The 21,904-nt window shown below is 40.9% G+C and overlaps 1 long non-coding RNA gene across 1 annotated transcript in view; it reads left to right on the forward strand.

Annotated features, from left to right (window-relative positions):
- Positions 1-21,904, forward strand: part of LOC141097338 (uncharacterized) — a 379,405-nt gene that overhangs the window by 199,367 nt on the left and 158,134 nt on the right. The window lies entirely within an intron of this gene.

Consider the following 21,904-nt stretch of genomic DNA (forward strand, 5'->3'; position numbering starts at 1 on the left):
TGCTAATAATGATGCAGTTGGGTCTGCACTGTACCTATAATTTTGCTTGTGTGTCGCCGCTGCCACTTCATTACTTGCAGACACAGACACACTATCAACTGTGTGCGGCCATGTTTGTTTAAGTGACACATAAAGCAGGGACGAAGAAACAGGTGGCCCTGCACAGCTGCTGGGGGAGTGGTCCGGGCCCCCTAGTGTCCTGGCCGCGAGTTGGCCCCCCATTTGTCCATGTCCCTGGCACTTGCCCGGGTGCTGATGCCAGCCCTGCCTGGAGAATTTGCAGAAGAGTTGTCCAAAATTCTAGTTGAGAGGTGTAAGAAGCTTGTTGATGGTTATACTGTAGAAAGAAATTGTTTACAGTTATTTATTCCAAAGGGGGTGCAAACAAATATTAAGCTAAGGGCGCCAACAATTTTGTCTGACCCATTTTTTGGAGTTTTGTGTGAAATTATGTCAAATTTACATTTTTTACTTTTTTTTAGTGTTGTTCCAATACACACAAAGAAAATAATCATGTGTATAACAAAACGTGTAATTTTAATTCTTTTGGGGAGAAATTCATCTTCTGGAACAATTTCAAGAGTGCTAACACTTTCGGCTATGACTATGTCACCTATCCACATGATACATTAGGTGATAAATTTTCAATTATTGGGTTTCAGACCTTCGGTACCATAACTGATCTTAAAACAGGGGTCCCAAATGTCTCCAGCATGATTGGAGCAACAGTGAACATGTGTGTAAATAATGTAAATAAGTTTAAAGGCAAAAAAGTGCCATATTATGATTTGGGGTTTTCAAATAGGGTTGCTGATGACATGTGATATTAATGTAGGAAGTTGAAGGACTGGCAAATGGACTTCGGAGACTATAGGAATGGCTAGAGAGAATGACTGAGAATGGTGCTGCTTCCTGAGTAAACCATAAACCCTGCCATTCCTGTGAGTTGGGCAGGAATGAGATAGCAAAGAAGTGAGAGAGATACTAAAACTGATGGCTGTAATCACCAAAAAGTTATTTTATAGTGCATGCTATGCTAAACATTTGCAGCTAAGTGGCGTCTGATTGACTGAGACCTGAGAGGTTAATATGTCCAGCGCTTGAGGAGCAAACCCTAGAAGATGGCTGTAACAACCCAATAAGGAGGTCAGAGATGTATTTGGCCCATCAAGTTTCTTGCCAGAGAGAGAATGGAGAGAACTTTCTAGAGATAGATAATGCCAATAAAAATTTGAGATTTCCTTACTTCCCAATAACCACAGACTAAAAAATATCGTAGAAGAAAATTTTTATTCCTGATTCAGCAGACCGTAAATCTCTGGATTTATTCAGAATGGGAATTCAATAAATCTAACACAGCAATTTCATTTCCTGCCCTTAATGAGAAAACAAGTCCTCATCATCCGCACTGTTATTTCTGCCATGCTAATCAGCTGCCGTTTCTGATATAATGTCGACATGCTGATGAGATTATGCATTGAAACCCTCCTAAATATACAATTTAAGCAAATATTCCAAGCAGATATCATCGTTAGTACATTCATGATTACCGAGTATCAGAATAACTGCACATGATATTACGGGGACAACACATGGTCTTTTGTGGGCTGAGATTAAATTTTGATAGTAATGTTAAGGAGTAGACAAAATTGCATTTTTAATTTTCTCTTGTGTTGATAATTAGGAAGAAAAAAACGTGATTATTGGTTTGAGCTATTATTCGTACAGTAGGAACGTCTGATAAGTGTAATGAACAAGAAATGCCCTCAAGAGATAAGAAGGTAGGAGGCCATCTGGCCGCCATGCAACTGATCAAGAATAACTTAGAGATGTAATAAGAAGCACATTAAGGAATTGCAACTATATAACACATAACTAGTCATAGATTGCATTGACTTTTGGATTTCATTGTACAGTATGATACCGGTGCGTCTCACATCATTTTATAATTTGGTTCCAAAACAGAACGAGAGGCTAAATATCAAATATTTGGACCACTTAGGGTTAAACGGATATACGGTAGTTGGAAAGACGGTTGTACAGTATGACATGAGAATGAGAGGCAAGAGCTCAATAGTAGCAAGTAATGGAGTGAGTCATGAGGACTGTCAATCTTCATGTCTGTTCTCATCGCCAGTTCTCTACATAATCTAGATATTAACAATGCCCTTAAGGCAGTGCTACTCAACCTTTGTCATTCACAAAGCCACTTTAGCGATAAGCTGAGGCTGTTAGAGACACATTGAAATGTTCTTTTGTTTAATCATTACATTGCAGCGTGCATTATTCACTTCCGTACTCCTTTACCCATTTTTTTTTCAATCTAATGAATTACCTGGCCGATAAAATACGTGAGAGTTCTCTCCACAATCCAATTTGAAATCAAAATGTATTTGTATCCCAAGTTGGTTCTAAACTTGCTTTATGCCATTTTGCTAACCCTCAATTTTGTTGTATATATCATATTTAATATCCACTTGGGTATATTAGTCGTTATGATAAAAGATTTGAATATTGGGGAAGATTTACACATTTTTACAATTCTTTTTTTTTTAAACCCTCTTTTTTTCGGTTGTGTATGAAAAAGTTGATACATTGTAAAATTAGAATAATTCAAAAAGTTCCAAATAATAACAACGGCCTGAAATGAGATTTCAAATTAGCTTTAAAGAGATTGTCTGGTCTAAAATGATAAGTCTGCAATAACTATGTAACTGCAGACTTGTGAATCCTCATATTGCGCACTGCTCACTATGAGGATTCTCTGGTGTCAGCCCCGGGAAAGGCAGTCATGTCACTGCAAGTATGCGATATGCATACTTCTGGCCACAATCTGACTAGATGAGTTGAGCCTTACTCAATGCAAATATATTAAGGACGGAAATAGTCTAGTCGGAATGTGCCCTGGAGAATGCATATCACATATTTGCAGTCACATAACTGCAGCTCCCAGTGCTGATACCACTAAATCCTCAAGTGTGCAGTGCGCGTGATGTGAACCCTCACATAGAGTGACTGCAGACTTGTCGTTATTGACCGGACAACCCCCTTAAAGACTGCACTATGGGGTAAGTTTATCATTGCATTTTTGCCCGTTTTTTACACGAATTAAGCCAAATATTGTTGGTAGTAAGAACACAAAAGATTTGCACCAAAACGTCATCATTTATACTACACTCTCCAAAAGTAGAAAAAGCATGGTGACTTTGAAGGGTGTGTTGTCTCCATGTTTCCAACTATTGAATCAAGTTGAAAGACAGAAATTGGTAAAATAGTGCATTTTGGTGCAAATCAATGTTAGCTCCTAAGAGAGTAATGCCGCACTCAGATATCCTTTTCCAGAATTAATGCTTTTTATCAATTTTTGGTCAGTGTGTTCATTTTTACCATTTGTGTTGCATCCCTTCTTCTTGCATGCAAAAAAACAAAGTTCAGGACTTCTCCAATCCATTGAAGTAAAAAAAATCTACAGCACTCTTATGGTGTTCATTTATTTCACAAACCCGTCAATTCGAATGGTAAGTTTGATCTGTGACTTGGCTCAAATACAGGTCAGACATGTCTATCTTTTTTACTATTTCTGAGGACATTTGTTTTGAAAAAAAAAAGCATGGACATGCCAACATACTAAAATGGGTATATATTAATTAGAAAGAATAAAAACAAGGTTACAATGTGTATTTGAAATATGGACATCCAAGTAAGGCCTAAAACAGTGAACTGCACATTCTAGTAAAATTTGGTGCATTTCATGCCAATTAACTACAGTTTAAGGAAAATCTGTCAGCAGGTTTTTGCTATCTAATCTGGAGACATGAATAACGTCTGACTTTTTCTCCATGACCTTGTCGCTGAGACATATCCTATCAGGCATCTTCTAACGTCTAAGGTGTGAAAGTTTTATTCCCTAGAATTCCTGGGGTTAGTGCAGAAGGAAGGGAGGACAACCTCCTAACTTCTATGGAACCTAATGGCAACTTTAGGATGGTAAGCTGAGTCTGATTTTAAAATAACCCTGTCATCCAAGAACTGCATAAAGGGAGCACTAACCGACAAAGTGTGAATGTCACTAACAGTAAGAGCAGATGTTAGGGTCACCAAAATGACATGATAGTATGTGTCCTTTAGGTCTATAATGACCATATAACAACCTGGAAACAGGAGCTTTGTAATTGATTTTATGGATTCCATCTTGAAAGATCGGGCTCTTAGAAACTTGTTTAGCTTTTTCAAGTTGATGATGATCCTGAAAGAGGTGCCTGGCTTCTTTATAATAAAAAATGAGAATATAAATCTCCCCTTCCTCCTGTACTGGAGCCTACATTAAGACTGATTTTTTTTTACCAACTTCTGAACTTCTGTTTCTAGGTCTAACTGTTCCCCTGAGACCTCCAAGTAGCTGTTACCATAAAAGATCTGTGGGGGAACAACCAGGAATTCTAGTCTTAGACCAGACTCTACTGTTGTGAGTTCATTTTCCCCTTCGTCACTGGGGTCTGGTGAACTCCCTATTCTGGTAAAGGAAGGTAATGAGCCTGATTATCAGGCACCTGAGTCTAATGAGGATGACTGGCTGAGTGGAGTCACGGACTGGATATAAGGCTGCCGACGCCCTTCTGCCCTGCGGGTGATTTCTCTTTGGACTTCTAGGACACCAGTCTGATTCCTGCTCCTCTAAAGCTAAGTTTTCTGTTTTGCCTGTTAGCTTTTTTGTTTTGTTTTTTGTTTTCCTTGCTTTTCAGTATTCTGCCATTCCCTGCTGGGGTGAGCTGAATCTCCTTTTGCCTGTAGCTCTGTCTTCAGTATATTCCTGAGTACTGACATAGCTTTTTTGAAGCCTAGCGTCTTCAGGGCCTTTTTCACTGTCAGCCTGTTGGCTCTTATTTTCATAGGGTTTTTCACGGATTGCAGACAGCAGCCTTCCTCTCCTTTTCTATCTAGTTAGCTTGGGCCCCTCTTTGCTCAGTCTATCTTTCTGTCTGTGTTAGTATTTTCCTTGCTTCACCGTCATTATATGTTGGGGGCTGCCTATTGCTTTGGGGTCTGCTCTGGGGCAGTTTAGATTTCCCCTTTCTTTCTTTAGGCCTATTTAATTCTCCGGCTGTGATCGAGGGGTCTAGGGCATCGTAGGAACCCCCCACGGCTACTGCTAGTTGTGTTGATAGGTTCAGGAGTCTGCAATCCGATAGCTGCCAACTTCTCTGGTTTTCTGGACTTAGCTAGCATTTCTGTTTTTGCCTCCTATGGTGACTCAATCATAACACTCTACTACATTGAGAATCCACAGCTTGATAAAACTCTTACCTATGTAGGATGGAAAAGAGGCAGCCTTAACCCCAGACTGAGAATGGGGTCACCAAAATGACTTTTTACTCTTCGAGGAGGGACCCCAAACATGGGTGCTTCATCTCATAGAGCAGTATCCTCATCCTCAAAGGGATATTTCCTTTTTAATGATGAAGGCAGCACACCCTTTGTGTGAAGTGTTTTCAATCTCTTTTAATACCGCTCGCACCCGGGCAGGATGGTTAAGAATCTTCTTTTCTTCGTTCTAACACTCTGTGTAGAGCAGTGGTTCTCAAACTCCAGTCTTCATGGACCCCAACAGGTCATGTTTTCAGGATTTCCTTAGTATTTCACAGGTGATGGAAGTATCATCAAGGCATCAGGAATTCTCTCACATGTGTAACACTATGGAAATCCTGAAAACATGACCTGTTGGGGTCTGCGAGGACTGGAGTTTGGGAACCACTGGTGTAGAGGACCCCCATCAAGGACAGTAAACTAACTGATGCTGGGGAGAGGCTTCGCCTCTTTATTTTGTATGTTTCCTATCCTTCAAGGGTGGATCCGCTCTCTTGTGTTGCTGTCATTGGTGAAAAGAAATATATAGAAAATGTATGTGGATCGCCCGCCAAGGCAGTGGGGATACTCAGTACCAGGCTGCTTCTTAAAGGGGATGTGTCACAGCGGCAGTGACCCGGTCCGTGGCCCTAGGCGTCCAATTAAAGGGATATTTACAAGGGATATAAAGTTTATAAAATGTTCATGACGCCACCTGTGGTTTCTGGTCAGAGGTGACCAGCGCTACAGTGCAGATTAGCTGAGACAAGTGGTGATGCAACAGAGTTGGTATAGCTCTCCACAGGCAGAGCTTTGTGCCAGGGCAGTTGTGATAGAAAAGATGCTGTGTTTGATGATGATAGATGTAGCAGAGTTGGGTAAGTGACGCAGGAAGAATTCAGGGAACACAGCTCGGTGAAGTTTCTAATGCTTTAAGGCCCTTTTACATTTAGCGATGCACCAGCGATCCTGACCACGATACGACCCGGTCAGGATCGCTGGTGCATCGCTAAATGATCGCTAGTGAGCTGCCACACAGGCAGATCTCACAGCGATGCAGCAGCGATACAGCGGACGATACTTACCTTTCAGACGCGGTGATCCTGACGTCCTCCCGCCTGCCTCCACACGTCGCTCATCGGCGCCACAGGAAGCCCAGCAGGAAGTGCCCGACGAAAAATGGAGCCGACCGATCTCGCGAGATCAGCGACAGACAGCGGGGGAGCCGGTCGGAGGTAAGTATCACACATAGCGATATCGGTGACGTTATAGCGATATTGCTAGCGATATCGCTATGTGTAAAACCGCCTTAACTCACAGATCTTGTGTACACGGATGCCCACTTGGCACTGTGTCCTCCAGGTGAGAGGTCCAAGAAACTCCCAGATAGATCAGGATACACCTTCCCAGGACTCCTTTCAGTATGTACCTCTCCTGGCCATCTCACTGTGCTGGCTTTTCTCCCTTCCTGCCCAACACCTCACAGTCAGTGTCCAAGCCAGCAGACGCGGACCTTGTCAGGCGACATCCTCTCTGTGTCCCCTTGCTCATATATGGCTGCCTTTTGGGAGAAGATAACTGTGGCTTGTGGCTGGGACACCTACAGGTGTCTCTGCCTCTGGCTTGCTAGTTGAGTCTGATGATTTTTCCACTAGGCAAGGGGGCCGGTACCCCACTGCGACCTGGTCCTTCCACCCAATGCTAGTTGGCGTGGAACAAGTCCCACGGGCAGTATGGTCACTGCACCGTGCCTCTAGGACCCCTTCTGTCCTCCCGGGAGCTTCCTTCTCCCTCTTCACTTCTTCTCTACCTTTTCCTACTGCAGTCCTCCTCCTTCTCTGTCTCCTCACCAAATCCCTGAATTTTTCCAGAACAATCTTCTTACCTCAGCACTAACTCCTCCCACTAATTGTCACTGCTCACACACTCTCACCTTCTAAGCTCCTCCCCTTTTTCCTATCTTCCCCAATCACTCCCCAACTTCCTTTCCTAGCCAGCCTGGGATGAGGCCTTCCTCCCTAAGGCTACACCCAGATGCCCTGACTGAACTGGTTTCTGTTGGGTGTGAATGTTAGAGTCCTGGGTAGTGCTCCCTCCTTACCTGAGAGTGGGATACCACACCTCTGGATGAGGTGCAGTACCTCTGTGGCAACTGAACCCTCAGGGGCGCCCCATATGTTTTTCATATTTTTTGTTGATATCCAGAAAGGATCACTGAAATAAATTTTAAATAGTGTTCTCCTTTATGTAACAATTATTCTTATATAACAGACATGTTTGTTTTTTCTCAATGGCAGTGGGGCTAGTCATAGCGATTTAGATTGGCATAGGCTTTTTTCCATGTTCTTAATTTCCGTGTTTATTTATTTTTCATTTAACATCATAAAATAATTTGTGGGAGTCATTTAAATAAATAATTTTTAAACCTGATTTTCCCCCTCTGGGGCTAGTATATTAGCCTCAGTTATAGCGGAAATTCAGCCTCCTGTCTGCACAGCAAATCTGACTGAATCTCCCAGGACTGCTGGATTTGGGGGAGGAAATTTTGTTAGCACTTCCTATTACTGTACACACAGTACTTGTTCAGCACTGTGTATGCAGTGATTGGGAGAGCAAAGACGTAAGAAACTCTGCCTTTTCTATAGAGTCAAGCTGTGTCTGACAGCCTGTTTCCATTCCCTGCAGCTGCATGATCACACACAACTGAATTATGTGCAGTGATATTTTAGAACTTTACTGTAGAATAGAACATAGACAACTCAGACATTTATTAAAATTTGCTAGATTCAACAAATTTTTCCCCAAAATTTGATTTGTTGCAACTTACAAGACTTCAAATCCTCCAATTACATTGAAAAGATGTGTGTAACACTTTGAGGTCTCTTGTGACTATATCCAACCTCTTTCAAGCTCCTTAACGCCAACAGAGCCATAGTAATATCAAAGTGACCTCATCATGTAAGGAGATGGCAACTGGTAGCAGCCAATCACCCATTTATTCACACAGTGCACTAACAGACTTTTCATTTTTTCATAATTAAAAATTTGTCAAAGTCTCCTTAATAGAGATGAGCATATCTTTGAAAGTTAAAGTTCACTGTCTTTGCCAAATTTTCCCAGAAAGTATGATTTGGGGCAAATAAATTGGTGTTTGTAATTGATCAGAAAATATACCTTGGGAAGAGAGAGAGAGTGCCATAAGCGCTTACACTCTACAGAATCATAGAATCGTAGAGTTGGAAGGGACCTCCTGGGCCATCTGGTCCAACCCCCTGCTCAAAGCAGGATTCGCTAAATCATCCCAGACAGATGTCTGTCCAGCCTCTGTTTGAAGACTTCTATTGAAGGAGAACTCACCACCTCTCATGGCAGCCTGTTCCACTCATTGATCACTCTGTCAAAAAGTTTTTTCTAATATCTAATCTGTGTCACCTCCCATTCAGTTTCTTCCCATTGCTTCTAGTCTTTCCTTGTACAAATGAGAGTAAAGATGATCCTTCTACAATGTGACAGCCCTTGAGATATTTGTAGACAACTATTAAGTCTCCTCTCAGTCTTCTCTTCTGCAAGCTAAACATTCCCAAATCCTGCAACCTTTCCTCATAAGACATGGTTTGCAGTCTGTTGATGTCTTTTTTAAAATGTGGCACCCAAAACTGGACACAGTATTCCAGATGAGGTCTGACCAAAGAGGAGTAGAGGGCAATAATGACTCCACATGATCTAGACTGTATGCTTCTGTTAATACATCCTAGAATTGCATTTGCCTTTTTTTGCTGCTGCATGACACTGTTGACTCATATTCAGTCTGTGATCTATTAGTATACCCAAATCTTTTTCACATGTGCTGTTGCTTAGCCCTATTCCTCCCATTCTGTATATGCTTTTTTCATTTTTATTGCCCAGATGTAGTACTTTGCATTTTTCCCTGTTAAAAACCATTCTGTTAGTTGCTGACCACTTCTCCAATTTATTTATATCTTTTTGAATCCTCTTTCTCTCTTCTCTAGTATTAGCTATCCCTCCAAGCTTTGTGTCATCAGCAAATTTAATCCGTTTACCCTCAATTCCTTCATCTAAATCATTGATAAAGATGTTGAACAATACTGGGCCCAGGACAGAGCCCTGTGGCACCCCACTTGAGACATTCTTCCAACTGGATGTGCAGCCATTTACAATCACTCTTTGGGTCCGATCACTAAGCCAGTTATGAATCCACCTAACAGTTGCCTTGTTCATTCCATAATTAGCCATTTTTTCAATAAGGATTGTGTGAGATACTTTGTCAAATGCGTTGCTGAAGTCAAGATATACTATATCTACAGCATTTCCCTGATCCACCCAATCAGTGATTCTGTCATAGAAGGAAATTAAGTTAGTCTGACATGACTTATTAGTTACAAACCCATGCTGACTCTGTTTAATCACTTCATTCTTATCCAGGTACTTACATACATGTTGTTTAATAATTTGTTCAAAGATCTTTCCTGGTATAGAAGTCAGACTCATCGGCCTATAGTTGCCTGAGTCCACCTTCTTCCCCTTTTTGAAGATAGAAACAACATTTGCTCTTCTCCAGTCTTATGGGACTTCTCCTGTTCTCCAAGAATTTTCAAAGATTATGGAGAGGGGTTCAAAAATTTCTTCTACTATCTCCTTCAGTACTCTGCGATGTAATTCATCTGGACATAGAAACTTGAATTCATTTAGGTTAGCTAAGTGTTTCCTCACTATCTTTCTGTTTACAGATATCCTGGATTCTTCTATTCCCTTAATAGGACAGTGAAGAACAGATGATGTTACATTTCCTTTATGAGAGAAAACAGATGAAAAATAGGAATTTTAAAGTTTGGCCTTCTCAACATCCTGTCTTACCATTTCATCATATTCGTCCTGTAAAAATCCTATAGCATCTTTGACTTTTCTTTTACTTTTGACATATCCCCAAAATCCTTTATTATTGCTTTTGATATCTATTGCAAGCCTCCATTCATTGTCAGGATAGAGAGGTCCCTGTTAACCATAAAAGCTTACACTCTATATATGAGAGCGAGCGGACACTGCTGACCATAAGAGCTTACACTCCAAACATGAGATAAAGGGGACCCTGTTAACCATGTTAACCATAAGAGCTTACATTCTACAGAATAGAAAGACTTACCCAATGAATCTGGAGATGGAAAATGACTCTGACCTGCAAACTTTGCTCCATTGGTAACCACTGATCTATGATGGCCCAGGTACTGACCCACACTGCACAAGGTAAGGTAATCTACTAGATGTCAAAGCTGCTTCGCATAATTGAGAAGCCTGCAAGGCCAAACAAAAAAAACATTAGCCACCTCTCTGATGTTGTAGCAGTGTGGGAAATGGCGGCGTGCAAGTTTTTTTTCTGTGAACCGCGAACCGAATCTCAAAGTGTTTGCTTAATATAAAAATGTCAGAAAATGTGACTCTAACTCAAATTTCTGTGGATCGAACCTATCATCTCTACTCCTTAGTCATTTATGATTAGGCCGACCTGCCGCTACAGAACACTAACTCAAACCGACTGTGTTGATATCAGTTCATTCTATTGTGTAATTGTAATTCAAATGCAACAGGACAAATGTAAGCCACACCATATCACTGATCAATCACAGATCATCACTGCTGCTGGCATCTCTCCTATCTCTCGCTCCTCTGTGTTATTTGCAAACTGCTATTCTCTTCTTCTTCACTGCTGCAGTTGTACAACACATTACTATCTGGAATATTCATCCAATGTTTTAGAGCTATTCTTATTCCTACTTATATTGCTGAGCTGGGAGCTTTGTCAGCCTCTCTCTATCCTAAATCAGCATGAAATTGCCTACTGCATTCCCTGCCTTGGCTTTTATACTGACAATTATATTCCCTCCTGATTGGTTGTGGTGCTTGCAGGTACGCAGGATGCAGTGACAAGTCACGAGACAATTTGGTGCTTTCTATAGTAACATTTATAAGACTAGAGGGAACTTTCCTCAGTCATGGCCTGATCAACAAAAGGGGTAACACGGATTGCCCTCGCAGGGGCTCTGTACAAGCAAACACAAACGGGTAGAACACGACTACTTCCGGCAGTAGCCGGTCACTATAGGGCCGCGGTATGGCCGACTACGGGTCCTTAATTATATAGTCAACTTAGCAGTCCAGATGTCCCTCGCCATTCAGGATCGTTGTCTTTCGGCGTAGTAGTCGCTGGGCCCAGTTGCTGAGGCGTTGATGAAGTCTTTGCGCGCTCCGGCGCGCTGATGACACTGGAGCCCCACAGGCCCCGGCAGAGTCCTTGGACGGATGGGCCGCAGCCCCTGGACTGGGGCAAGCAGCAGCGATGTGGGGTGGCGGGTGATAGGCCACCTGTGCAACTAGCAGCTGCGAAGGGGACTCCGCAGTGAGCAAAGGCCCGGCCCTTGCCGCGGACCAGAGCGGGACAGTGGTGGCCGCTGATGGCACTGTACTTGCTGCGGCCCTGGGTGAGAGCAGGGCGGCTGCGGGTGGCGGGAGACAGGCCGCAGACGCGAGCTGGGGCGTGGCGGCAGCGTCCGTGAGCGACCGCAGGCAGGCCACAGCCGTGGGCTGAGGTGAGGCAGCAACGGCCGCGAGCTGAGGTAAGGTGGCAGCGGCCGCAGGCTGGAGCGGGGCAACAGGTCTCGGATGGTCGTCCCGGCGCCGTCCCTCTGATGTACTCCGTGAGTGTCTCCCCTGGCACTGGTAAGTCGCTCTGGCTCTCAGTCACTCCCATGGTCTCCTGCTGCTTCTGTCCCGGTCTGCTGACTCATCGTCCCGGGAATTTCCCGCGTCCTTTATACTGGTCCCTCCCCCAGCCCATCTGTCTGTCACAACGGTCCGTCCCCGAACTCTGTCCCCCAGGGACAGTTTCCCCCCGGAACCTAGATGACAGCTCCCTTGGTTCCGGCCCGGACACTCGACGGGGGCCGTTCCTCCCACACGGTTGCGCTATATCATGCATAGCTGCAATGCATTATGGAGTCACACCTGAGGTTATGTGAGTCTTCGGTTGCTCATGCAATCTTCTGTAATGTGTAAAATGGTGGCAGGCATTTTTTGTGATTTGTTCAAATGTAATCTTATATTGTTTGAATTGGCTGGGATCTGCGAATTTCATAGAATTCAACAAATTTGATTTGCATTGAATTGATTTGCTCATTTACAGTGGGGACAAATTTGATGTGACTGCAATGCAAAAAATGACTGCAAATACAAAGATGCAGCCACATCCTAAATTGCTGTACTGCTATATTTATTTACAAGGCTTTTAAAATTTCAGCATAGGAATCAATGAATATATAGAAATATTGGAATCTTTTTTTTCCCGCTAGTTCTTATAGCTTAAAATAGTCACCATGAATTCTACAACAACTTTTTGAACATTTCCTAGCAGACAAAGAGGTTGTGCCGTAGGTCATACTATATTTGTGCTGAGGCTGAATGCTTTCAACATCACTCACTTCTCTCTTATTGAAACATAGAAGGTGTTCTACTGACATAAGTGATCATTATAATGAAGACAGCGCTCAAACTTGAAGCGAGGTTTATGTCCATGGGGACATAGGTGACTCAAGAGGAATCATCACAAGAGAGCAAAATGGAAGAACATGGGACATGAACTTAACGTGCTGCATAGAGTAGATTTCTGTCATTGACATTAGTTATAGATTTTATGATTATTAAAATGTGTATTAGGCCAATATCGTGTCACTTTAGCCCCAGTGAAGGGCATGAAATGCCATTCACTAGAGCTTCGACAAAGTACAACATTTTAAAGCTAGAGAAAATATGATGGAAATATGATTTTAATTTGACAATAACCAGGTCACTTGTGATCCTCAGTTCCCAGGAACACCATATCCATAATACCTTAATAAAGCTGCTTGGTTGCTTCTCCTAATTTATTATTGTCAGATATATTAGCTAAAAATAGTTTTTCTTTACTTTTCACAGCATGAATGCTTCCTGTCCAAACAATGAGAATCTTACCTGAACCCTATAGGACCTTATTAAGAGTCATGAAAGGGCACACAAATTAAAACAATTGTTGTACAAGTGACATGTTAATACAATTTATTTTATAGTTGATAAGTGCTTTCAGTGGATATTCTGTAAATTATATATTTTTTATTTAAAATGGGAAAAGCTCACTCTTGCTCTCACTTTTGAAACTTTTTGTTTGTGGATCCTTCAGAATTTTCCATATTTCTGAATAAATTTGACTTAAAACTTCATCAGATTTTTACACAAGTCCTAAAATTAGATAAAGAGAACAAAATCACGCAAGTTAGTCAAAACTATTAGACATTATAATTTTATAAATGAGGAAAATGAACTAATATCACGTCTGTGAGTGGCAAAAGTATATAATGTGAACCTTTGTATTCAGTATCTGGTGTGACTCACTTGTGTAGCAATAACTGCATCTCAATGTTTCTTGTAATTTTTGATTATTCCAGCACATTGGCTTGTAAGAATTTTGTCAATTCCTCCCATCAAAACAGCTTCAGCTCTGTTATGTTGCAGGGATTTCTCCTATGAACTGCTCACTTCAGGTCCTTCCACAACATTCTTAAAGGATTAAAGTCAGCACAATGACTTGGCCATTCCAAAACTTTATTTTTTTTCCTCTTCACCCATTCTTTGTAGAAGGACTTACATGCTTTGTGTTTAAACCAAAAAGTTATATTTTGGTCTCATCCATCCACAAAATATTAGTAAGTGATCTTTTGCAAACTGCAGATGAACATCAATGATCCTTCTGAAAAGAAGGCTTCCACGTTACTGGTAGTGCAAAGGCTCTGTGAAAACATTATGGCTCCTCGTCCCCCAAAAGAAATCCAGTGAATTCTGCGCTCCCAAATCTAAATCCCCCCTCCCTTCTGAGCCCCACAGTGTGCCTAAACCAGATGTTCGGAATTTCTTTAGAGAAGAGAGCCCACCTAATTTACAGGTGTGTGTCTCCAGAAACATTAACTGGGCATAATGTACTGGTCACTGCAACGTACTGGTCACTACAACAGCAGTTTGCAATTTTCACCCAGGAAACATCCATTACTGCTTGTTTCTGGAAAACACCCACAGAGTCAAAATCATCACTACACCTGTAGATAAATTCCCAGAAGGGTTTAATTTCCAAGATGGGGTCACTTGAGGGGGATTCTGCTCTTCTGGCACTTAGGCGCTCTGCATATGGAGTTTGCAAGCTATTCTACAATAATTTGTTATCCAAGAGTCAGATAGCGCTCCTTACTTCCTGAGTCTCACTGTGTGGCTAAACAGTACTGTACATCCACATATGGGGTTTTTCCACATTCGGCAGAAATTGTGTGACACATTTTGGCACCAATTTAACACGTTTCCCATGTGAAAATGTAAAATCTGGGGCTAAAACAATTTTTTGTGGTGAAAAATGTAATTATTTTTTCTTAACTGTGTAAAGGTATAAATTTCTGTGACATACATATGATCACTGCACCCCTAGATGAATTCATTGAGAGGTGCAGTTTGTAAAATGGGGTCACTCATTGGGGTTTATGTTGTTCTGGAACCCCAAGAGCTCTGTCAATGTGACATGGCACCCTCAAGCCAGTGCAGCAAAATTTGCACTGTAATATGGCACTCCATCCCTTTTCAGCTTTGCATTGTTCCTCAAAAGCAGTTTTTGATCACTTATATGGTACTGATCTACTCAGGAGAAATTGTGTAACAAAATGTAACTGTTAGTTTCCCCTATTACCCCTTTTGAAAATTACAAACTTGGGGTCAAAGCAACATTTTAGTGGAAAAAATAGTAATATTTAATTTACTCAGCCCAATGTTATACAAGGTTGTGAATCATCTAATGGTTACAAATATTCACTACTAGTTTACAAATTTATGTCACTTATGGGGGATTCTGCTGTTTTGGCACGTCAGATGCTTTTCAAATGTGACATGGTGTCCACAACCTTTTCCAGCCAAAATAGTGCTCCTTTCCATCCGAGCCCTGCCGTGCGCCCAAGCAGTCAGTTTCCAACAAATATAGAGTAACGGCGTGCTTAGGCAAAAATTGAAAAACAAATTTTGTCATCCATTTTCTCCTTTCATTCTTGTGAAAATAAAAAAATGGCGCTAAACCAATATTTTTGGGGGTAAAATGTGTTTGTTTTCACGGTCAACATTATAAATTTCTGTGAAGCCACTGAGGGTTCAAGGTGCTCACCACACATCTAAATAAATTACTTGAAGGGTCTATTTTCCAAAACAGGGTAATTTGTGGGGGTTTCCACTGTTTTTAGGCACATAAGGGGCCCTCCAAACGTGACATGGTGTTCGATATCAGTTCCAGTCAATTTCGTATTCCAAAACTCAAACGGTGCTCCTTCCCTGCCGTGCACCCAAACAGTGGTTTCCACCACATATGAGGTATTGGTGTACTTAGGAGAGATTGTAGAAAAAAAATTAGGGTGCATTTTCTCTTGTTACCCTTTTAAAAATGAAAAATTTGGGGATAAACTAACATTTTTGTGGGAAAAAGTTAAATGTTAATTTTTTCCTTCCACATTCCATTAATTCCTGTGAAGCATCTGAAGGGTTAATAAACTTATTGAATGCGGTTTTCAGCACCTTGAAGGGTACAGTTTTTGAGACTGGTGTTACATTTAGGTATTTTCTGTCATATAGGCCCCACAAAGTCACTTCTAGAGTTGAGCGACTTTGGTCGGATCGGGTTTCATGAAGCAAAATTTGTTTCAGATGAAACTGGTCCGACTAGGGCAAAAAAAAGTCAGAGTTTCGTCCGAAATCCGACCCCAATGCAAGTCAATGGGGAATAAAAGTCGGCATTGAGTGGATGAATGGGTTTATAAATTTTTTAGAAAAATGAGAGATCCTGATCAACCTTTTTTAACCCTTCTAACTTTGTAACAAAATTAATTTGCTTCAAAACTTGTGCTGATGTAAAGTAGACATGTGGGAAATGTTATTTATGAACTACTTTGTGTGATATAAATCTCTTGTTTAATGTCATAAAAAATTAAAAGTTTAAAAATTGCGATAATTTCAAAATGTTTGCCAAATTTCATATATTTTCAGAAATAAATGAAAGTTACATCAAACACTATCATGAAGTACAATATGTAGTGAAAAAACATTCTCTGAATCACTGGGATCCATTGAAGGATTTCAGAATTATTACCTCATAAAATCACACTGGTCAGAATTTAAAAAATTGGCCTGGTCACGAAGGTGAAAACGGGCTCTGGCGCTGCATCCCCTCTAGGCCGGGATCACACATGTGAAAAACACGGCCGGGTCTTGCATGTTAATACCCGGCACTGCCACGGACACTCGGGAGTGGAGCGTTCGGCTCCAGGTATTGCTATGCGGCCGCACGCTCCGATCCGAGTGCCGGCGACAGTGCCCGATATTAACATGCGAGACTCAGCCGTGTTTCTAGTATGTATGATCCCGGCCTCATTGTTATTCAATAATAAGAAAGGTTTTCCAACCTGATCTGGAGGAAATCTGTAGAGTAGCTGTATGTACAATCAAACATATGTGTATTTACAAGAACTGCTCAGCCACTGATCTAGTACCTGCTTTAAAATTGCTGTCATTGCCAAAATCTTTACTTAATTTTTGTAATATAAACTTTATTTTCATGATCCTTACTGAGAATGCACATTACACATTATTTCTGTAATAATGTAATGTAAGCCTGGATTTTAACATTTTAGTGGCAAAAAACATGTTGAGAAAGGAATATTATAAGAGAAGCTTGAAAGAGAGAGACAGTACACCCTTGAAAGTATGAGAGAGAACCAACAAAGAAGTATGTTAGGATCAAACACAACGATTTCACACATCAGATGGCCAGATGTAACATAATGGAGTGTAATGTTGGCATTTGTGTATGTATGCATTTCTGTATGCATGAACGAAACCATTGTTTTCTTCAATTGGGGATCTGTTTTTGAAGTCTACTGCTTTATGCGCATAGAGTATGAAAGACAGGATGATGATATAGAGGAAGAAAAACTATTTGAAATTGTGCACATAGCTGTATTATGGTTCCATACAATTTCTGAGTTGCGCAGAGCCATATAACATTGCCCATAGATCTGTAAAAGGGCGACATTACCTCTGTATCCTGCACGTATTGGGCTTTGTTAGTTTTAAATACTTTATTTCTGTACTGAGTTAAAAAGTAAAGTTGCAGGCATGCCAAAAGAATAGTCCCTGTTATATTGCTTCCAGTCTCTGCAGTATGGCAGCCTAGTGTTATTGCGGGGAGGCTTGTTCTTATACCAACCTATGAGAGCTGTTTTTTATTTTTTTTATTTTTTTCTTGGATGAAAAGATTACTTGTTCTCATTCCTCCACCAGCTATTTCCACTATCAATGCCACCACTCCGTTCCTATTAGCTGTACCAGGGGTGAGCATACCATTGGTGCAGCCTGTAAAACAGAGAGGTAAGGGGCCCACTACAAACTCCAAAGCTGGTGGAATTATGTATTGTGATGAGTTATTGGACTGCAAGGGGTCTATTTATAGGTCCTGCACAGGGTCCTCTTCTCTATTTGTCCACCAGTGGGCAGCACCTATAGGTATTCTGGTTGCCTAGCACATTCTGCTTGTGACTATGATGAGGGAACAATGGACTTAATTCCTACTCGGTGGTGTGCATGACTACCCAAACATAAATATCAATTATATTAACTTGTAAATAAAGAAACTATTGGCTCGTCAATCTTTTGGCCAAAGACTGGGTAAGTTTGGCCGCCAATAGGGGCACAGGATGCAGTATTCAAATCTTTACTATTCCGCTGACACTTGCCAGCTAATGTGTTTTATGCTGCTTTATTACCCTTATATATATATGTAACTGTGAGAATAACTTGCTTTCCTGGCAATGACTTGATCTTTTTCATTCTAGTCCAGCTTTGTATCTTGTTTCCTCTACTATTGTTGTTTTCTTTACCCTTTATTCCCTTTTTTCCTATACTGTCAGCTTTTCCTCTGCCAAAAGTCTCTACCTGAACCTCTAAACTTGAACACTGCTATCCACTGGCTATGTTTAGGAATCTACTTTTCTCACTATCCCCTCCTGTGTGATTATGATTTAGGGTAAATCTTTCTGTGACTTCCTCCATGGCCAGCAGCTAGTCCATGAAAGCAAACCCTGAGGTCTCTGAAGGCTAGAATCCTGTAGAAATGTAAAGCAAAGAAGAGTCCAGGATGCCCTTCCTGTAGGCCCTGCTAAGAGTGGTTTGTGCCATCACAGTACATGGTAGCTATTTTGAGATGACGGATACATAACATCTGGATGCTGATTTGTCCAACTTTTCTAGAATGCTTGTTGAGCAAAAGTCATAAAGTGTTGAAGACACGGTCACTTTTCTAGGTACATTGAAAAAAATCTTTTACAGAGCACCACAGAAATCACATGCAATGAAAAGTACTGGTAGCTCTTACGATACAAAGGGGCTTTTAGTTGCACTCAAGCACCTGTTTTCGTATTCCGCTGCTACCTCTGTCCACCTTATAACTTTACCTCTGAGCCCATTACCTAAATCTCTCATTATTCAGTGGCAAGGTCAAGTCTGCTTCCATTTAATTCAATGTCAACATTTCAAAACCATATTACAGAGTATCCATGTTTTGTAACCACAATTAGGTGGTAGAAAGATGGCGCATGCTATAGCATTGTTGACCATCACAAATTACAGACAATATACAAAAAAAGTTACCTCCATAGAAAACAATGGAGTGGATTGTGACCCTCGAGTCACGGGTGCCTTTTGCTGTGAAATTCTATATCACAATTTAGTAATTTATTTGCCTAAAAGCCATTATACTTTTCACTCAAAAACCTGTTCATATTTCTCACGAGAGAGGATTCATCAAATTGCAAGGTTGTGGTTTGTCTGCATTGACTTTATTGTCTTGTCATTTGATTGCAGCACATTGATTCTCTAAAGCAGAACAACAGGGGTAAAAATTCTTAAAAATAAAATTGGCAAAAATTGCCCAATTTCCAGCAAATTTAAGCTGTCTTCATGTCCCTCAGCTGTAAATTCTGGGGAAAATCTTATTAAACAAAGGCGATTTTTCAGCAATTGTATCGAAAAAAGGTTAATGGTACTTATGGTTTAACAATTTGGAATCCTTTGATGGTCTCCTAGAAATCTAATAGCATCTCCTAGTTGTATGTCTAGTACAGTTAGGGTTATTTGAAAACTAGGTTAGGGATAATATAAAAGAACAAGTCTGGGCATAAGCGCTGAGATTTCTGTCTGTGTTTTAAAAGATCAAACCGTGTGGAATCCCTTTTTGCAAGTCTGCCAGACACAATAGACTATTAATTAACATGTGCCAAAGGATTCATCAACATAAGGAGCTGCTTGGTATGGTTGGAGTTTGCATCCCTTTTATCCAATTCAGGAAAGATCAGCCACAGATGTAAATCAGCTTCTGTTCAATGTCAAGCAACAAAGAGGCATTATTTTCAGGGCTGTTTCTCTCACAGCGGCTAGAAACATTTTTACTATCTCCTTTTCATGTTCTAAATGTAATGGTGGGGTCCATTTTAGAAGAAGAAGAAAAAAAAAGAAGCAAAAGAAAGAGGAACACAGCACGTTTGTCTAGAGTAAGGCACTATACATGGAATGTGATATATTGCAGGAGAAAAAAAAGAAAGCCCAGACAAAGATTCGCTCTCGTTAATGGTGTATCGGCATAGAAGGGAAGAATTATTCTGTGTGGTAGCCATGGGTGACAGTAAACCGGCATGCAAAGTGATGCAAGGGCAGACGGAATTGAATTATCAAAATGACTGAGAATGTTTTTAAAGGATTCAAAGATGCTTATGAGGAGAATGACACTTTAGGTGGACCTCTCCTCACCTTCCTGTCCCTAAATAGGGCTGCACAAATAAGGACACACATGCTTTCCTCAAATGAGAATTTCCTTGTATGTTGTAAAAAGAAGAGTTACTTTTCATTGTAAACAATAGTTTTCTTTTTACATTTTGTAATGCAACTGATAAAAACCATCTTGGTTGAGAAAATAACAGTTGCTTTGAGTAAGTTTGGAGTCTTTTTTCACAAATCATGTAATTTAAACACATTATAGGGTATGTGCGCATGGCGTCCATTTCAGGTGGATTCTGCCAGGAACCCACCTGAAAAAGCACTAAAAAAAGTTACAAACAATGAACATAAGCACAGCAATATCAAAATGACTTCCATCTCTTTTAGCTTCTTTTAACTGCTTCAGGCATTGAAAGTCATGCAGCATCTAAAAAAGGTGACCTGACTATTTTGCAGTTTTCAGTTGACTTTTGCTTGGAAGCCGACACTATTTTATATATAAAATGTTGAAGAAAAAAAGACGCCTTCAGCAAAGCTGCCACAAAATGGACAAAAAAAGACGATTAAAAAAACCCCACTGGCGTAGTTTTCCTTCTGCTTCAAAACTATGTAGGAATGTCGGGTCTAAAAGACACTATGTTCACATAACCTATTAGACGTAGATGTATTGCAGTTGTGTGTTAGGCTGGTTTCACACTTGCGTTTTTTTGCGCTGTATTTTAGCGCTAAAAGACGCATGCGCTTTTTTTTCCTATATTTTGCATGGGATGTGCTTATGTGCGCATACACATGCGTTTGTATGCGTTTTTACGTGCATGCGTTTTTTTGTGGTGTGCGCTCGGGCGCACAAAATGCATCCTGTTGCATTTTTTGGGCGTCCGACTTGCCTCAAAAAAACGCATGTGCGCAATGCATTTTTTTTATAGCAAGACACCCATTGTAAGTCAATGGGTGCGCATTGGCATGCTCATGTATGCGTTTTTTTGCGCATGCGTTTTTTTGTTGACCATTGGTTAGACAATGGAAATTAGGGGTTTGAGTTAGAGTTAGGGTTAGTTAAGGGGGTTTAGGGTTAGTATGGTTTAGGGTTAGTATGGTTTGGTTTAGGGTTAGTATGGTTTGGTTAAAGGTTAGGGTTAGGGTATGGTTTGGTTAAGGGTTAGGGTTAGTAAAGTCATGGTTTGGGTTAGTGTGAGGCCAAAAAATGTTGGAAAAAAAACGCAAACGCGGTAAAAACACACTAAAAACGCATACAAACGCATAAAAACGCTGCGTTTTCTCATGCATGCACATAAAAATGCTTGAAAAAAAACGCAGCATTCGTATGCATTTTTTCCATGCGTTTTTTGCGGGAAAAACGCGCTGCAAAAAAAAGCAAGTGTGAAAGTAGCCTGACTTACACAATGCCAATGAGTGCTCAACAAAAACAACTGGTGAACAATCTGACTTCCATTGCGACAATTTTGAGGTGCACTTTTAGACAAAGAATCAACACTAGGTACAAAGGCACCAACTAATCATGGTGAAATCAACTAATTGAGTAAAGCGACCTTAAACGGAACTCGTACGGTAAAAAATACTAATAACATGCAGCTATGGGGTTAAACTGCAGGTCAATAGCATTCTAAATTTGCCCCATGCCTGCACTACGAGCCCTGCTTCTGGGAGGAAATTA

Source organism: Dendrobates tinctorius, unplaced genomic scaffold (genome assembly GCF_039654945.1).
Source record: "Dendrobates tinctorius isolate UK_male_01 unplaced genomic scaffold, ASM3965494v1 ptg000003l, whole genome shotgun sequence".
In the NCBI taxonomy this organism is placed as follows: domain Eukaryota; kingdom Metazoa; phylum Chordata; class Amphibia; order Anura; family Dendrobatidae; genus Dendrobates; species Dendrobates tinctorius.